The sequence below is a fragment of the Ranitomeya variabilis genome, chromosome 5 (genome assembly GCF_051348905.1).
Source record: "Ranitomeya variabilis isolate aRanVar5 chromosome 5, aRanVar5.hap1, whole genome shotgun sequence".
Taxonomy (NCBI): Eukaryota; Metazoa; Chordata; class Amphibia; order Anura; family Dendrobatidae; genus Ranitomeya; species Ranitomeya variabilis.
Window position 1 is genome coordinate 29,616,715 of NC_135236.1, and position 5,102 is coordinate 29,621,816.

Here is a 5,102-nt window from a genome sequence, read left to right on the forward strand (position 1 = left end):
TTCGGATGACATCCTCCATTTTTGCAAGCAAAAAGTCAAAATTTTCCAGCCTCATCCGCACGTAGTTATAGAATTTGTGTGGATTGTGCCGCAACTCCAGGTACAGAGTGGACTGGACACCCCGGGTCATCCGTAGTTCATTAATCGGATGAATCCACAGTCGTCTCCGTTGCTGCAGAAGCATCCTCCGTTTTTCCGCTGCCGCCTCCTTCTCCCGCACTATGATATCCAGGCGATTCGTCTCAAAGATAACGTCGGTAACCAAACTAGCAATCCTCCCAAGAACACCTTCCATCGCTGCCACAAAACTAAAACCCTCAAAGATGGGCTGTAAAAACAGTAACTATATAGTTCTCCATATTTTCCAGTAGCCAATCAAATTTGGGAGCCTCCCATTTTAAAAACGGATCCGTCGTAAAAACGTATGCAACGGATGGTAAAAACGGATGCAACGTATGCAACGCATCCAGTATTTGACGGAAACGTTTAACGGATTTGCGACGGATCCGTCGAAATGCTGTATGCGTGGCATACGTTTGTCTCAGTTTTTCACTTTTTCGACGCATCCGTTTTTTCGGCAAAAAAGACGTTTTGAGACGGTTTGCAGTTAACGCTAGTGTGAAAGTAGCCTTAGAGTAATGCCTTACCCTTTTGATACTTTTAATGAAAGCCAATCTTATACTCAATACCATCTTCTTCCATCTGTGTCTGGTACATTTAATTATATTGACCCAATTCATGAATACAAGGAGTTCACCAACACACAAAATGCCACAGGAGGAGGATAAAAAGATGAAATTCTGCAAAGAAGTTTGTAAATATGCATCAGCATGAATGAATGCACGTACCAATGGCACCATCCATTTTGGAGTGCGGGATAAACCACATGGACAAATTGTTGGTGTTTCTATTGACAACACTGAAACCTTTGTCAAGTATCATGATGAAACGATTGACAATTACTTTCAAGAAACTCAATTTTCAGAGTATGGCAGGCTTTCTTACAACTGGTCTTGATACAAGTCAATGGGCTTCGGAGGCAAAAGTTTATTTCTGATCACGCCTTTGTCCAGAAGAAATACACCCCTTCTTTCACTGCAGCCTTTAAGGAGTTAACAAAGGTCTTTAGAAATCAAACCACCTCATGGTGGGAAGTTCAGACACTTGAGAGCTATATAAAAGCAGGGATAGTGCCCCACAATCTGAGAAACACATTACATCCCTCCCCCTTTAAGTTTAAAAACCCAGGGCTACTAAAGAAATGGGAGAAGGAAGCCACAGAACGGCTCAGGTTTATGAAGCTACTCCTAGAAGAGGAGAAATTAAAATCGGTCTAATTTAAATAAGGCATTAAAAGCTCAAATAGAAGTTACAAAAAAAATTTCTGGTGAATCGGAATTTTCAGCTAAAGAAGTAGATTTACAAAACACGCGAGAGATTCCAATTGCATTTGAAAGAAAGAAAACATAAGTATTTCATCAGGGTTCTTCAAGAATTTTCCCCACAAACAAAAGCTTCTGTAGTATCGAGACAGATCTATCCTGAACTGACACTGAGGTCTCCGATACTGAAGGTAGACCCAGAAACCAAAGAGGGAGATTTAGAGGAAGAGGTGGAAGGAGTAACAATAGAGGAGCGGGGGGCGGGTCTTTTTTAGAAGAGGGTTATCCCCCGAGAAGTCGGTTTAATCTATCGAATCCCCAATATCTCCCCAAATAATCTTTCCTCTTGTTCTCTCTCAGATACTGAAATGGGGGTCTGATCTAAGGGTACTGTCACACAGTGGCATTTTCATCGCTACGACGGCACGATTCGTGACGTTCTAGCGATATCGTTACGATATCGTTGTGTCTGACACGCTACTGCGATCCGGATCCCCGCTGAGAATCGTACGTCGTAGCAGATCGTTTGAAACTTTTTCGTCGTCTAGTGTCCCGCTGTGGCGGAATGATTGCATCGTGTGACACAGGTTGTATACGATGTGCGCACAGTAACCAACGGCTTCTACATCGCAAATACGTCATGAAATTATCGCTCCAGCGCCGTGTATTGCAACGTGTGACCGCAGTCTACGACGCTGGAGCGATAATCATACGACGCTGCTACGTCACGAATCGTGCCGTCGTAGCGATGAAAATGCCACTGTGTGACAGTACCCTCAAGGTCTAACATTTGTGCCCACTACAGACCAACTCCTTTGAAGTTGTAAAGGATTTAAATTTGTGCACAAACGTAAATGGCACAAACACTACGCCAGGGAGAACAGACCAATGTGCTCTGAATTAGGAGCATCTGATGACATGTTAGAAGACACATTTCCACTCCTGAGGGACTTGGCCCCTTTACTGATCTTAAAAACAAAAGCCAAAAAAAATGCTCCTCATCAAGGTGACTTATGTGCCATTGATGTCTTTTCAGTTTTGGTGACGGAGGATCTAAAGGTACCGTCACACTAAGCAACGTCGCAGCGATATAGCCAGCGATCTGTGACGTTGCAGCGACCTGGATAGCGATATCGCTGTATTTGACACGCAGCAGCGATCTGGATCCCGCTGTGAAATTGCTGGTCGCTGCTAGAAGGTCTGAACTTTATTTGGTCGCCGTGTTTGACAGCAAAAGCAATGATACCAGCGATATTTTACACTGGTAACCAGGGTAAACATCGGGTTACTAAGCGCAGGGCCGCGCTTAGTAACCCGATGTTTACCCTGGTTAGCAGCGTAAAATGTAAAAAAAAAAAAAACAGTACATACTTACATGCGTCCCCCGGCGTCCGCTTCCCACACTGACTGAGCGCAGTAAAGTGAAAGTGAAAGCACACGTCACCGCTGTGCCCTGCTACTGCCGGCGCTCAGTCATTGCAGGAAGCGGACGCCGGGGGACGCATGTAAGTATGTACTGTTTGTTTTTTTTACATTTTACGCTGGTAACCAGGGTAAACATCGGGTTACTAAGCGCGGCCCTGCGCTTAGCAACCCGATGTTTACCCTGGTTACCCGGGGACCTCGGCATCGTTGGTCGCTGGAGAGCGGTCTGTGTGACAGCTCTCCAGCAACCAAACAGCGACGCTGCAGCGATCGGCATCGCTGTCGCTATCGCTGCAGCGTCGCTTAGTGTGACGGTACCTTTAGGGACCTTGAGAGGCAGAGGGATAAATATAATCTTACCACATCAGAAATGGCGGCCTTATGCAATCTTGAGAAGGACCGCATGGTTACAATAAACAAGTCAGATAATGGTGGTAATGTTGTGAACATGAATACGAATGATTATTTTCATCTGAGTAATTTGTTATTACAATATCAGACCTGTTATCTCTTAGTGGCTAATCCTACAAAGGACTATGTGTGAACTGGGGGAGACTAGTTAACACAGGACTTGACAATAGGGTTATCACTAAACAAGAACATGAATATTTGTCCAAAGTTTCCGATTCAGGCTATTTTTACTGTCTGCCACAAATTTATAAGGGGCTAAGCCCGCTGAAAGGACGGCCTATTGTTTCAGAGGTGGACAGCCTCACACAGGATTTAAGTATTTATTTGGACCGTGTCCTTAGACCCTTTGTCACCAGTTTAAACTCCTATATCTGTGATACCAGCGATCTTCTTAGGACACTGGAAGGCCTAGTTCTTGGCCGTGATCTGACGCTAGCCAGTATCGACGTTAAGTCCTTATACTCCTCTGTTCCTCATGATAAAGGACTGTCAGCAGTGGAATTTTTTTTCTAAAGGGTCGAGGTCATCAATACTAAAACCACAATGAGTGAAGCTTTAAAATTCTGCCTATCAAGGAATGTATTCACGTTTGACAGGAAGTACTTCCACCAGCTCAGGGGCACCGCAATGGGGGGCCCCTGTGCCCCATCGTATGCAAATCTATTCCTGGGCTGGTGGGAGGAAACGGTTGTCAGTGGAGAGATTCCTGTTGATGGTAGCGAGAGGGTCTTATTGTGGACATGTTTTAGAGACGACATTTTGATTATATGGAAAGGGGATGCAACCCAATTTAAAGGATTTGTGGACAATCTGAGCGTTAATGACCTTAATCTTTATTTTACATATGAGATAAGCAACTCCCATTTATAGATATTATGATTCAGAGGAAAATAGATGGTGCCTGGTGACTACTACATACAGGAAGACCACCGCAACCAATTCGTTGCTTAGGTGGGAAAGCAATCACCCAGTACCATTAAAGAAAGGAATTCCAAAGGGTCAATATATGCGTTTACATCAGAGCTGTTCAGATGACGACGATTTAGAAATGCAGATGGCGGATTTGGGCAACAGATTTGTGGAGAGGGGATATCCCGAGAATGTCCTTGCACCAGCATATAGAGAAACTAGGGCCATGGAGCGCTCTAGTCTGTAAAATCCCAGACCTAAGACTAACATCAGTGACAACACGCAGATTTATTACTACATACGCCAATCGGGCTTATCAAATAAGAAACATTCCGACTAAACACTGGCCCATTCTGTAAGTGGATGAAGATATAAGCAAACTGGTGAAATCTGCTCAAACCATTACATATCGGAAAGGAAGGTCACTGAATGATAGATGGTGCACAGCCACTGTATTCCACCGATAGATAAGATCTGGTTGGTCTCCAATGTTAAGGGATGCCGCAAGTGTGGTGGCTGCGCAATCTGAATTTGTATCACAAACTAAAACATTTGAGAGTAATGTCACTGGGAAATCTTTCATGATCAAGTCTCACATCAGCCCCCCCACCCCCCGGTACCGCGCACGGCACAGCACCAGCCCCCCCCACCCCCCGGTACCGCGCACGGCACAGCACCAGCCCCCCCCCCCCGGTACCGCGCACGGCACAGCACCAGCCCCCCCACGGTACAGCACCAGCCCCCCCCACCTCCCGTTACCGCGCACTGTACAGCACCAGCCCCCCCCACCCCCCGGTACCGCGCACTGTACAGCACCACCCCCCCACCCCCCCGGTACCGCGTACGGTACAGCACCAGCCCCCCCACGGTACAGCACCATCCCCTTCACCCTCTGGTACCACGCACGGTACAGCACCAGCCCCCCCCACCTCCCAGTACCGCGCACTGTACAGCACCAGCCCCCCACCCCCCGGT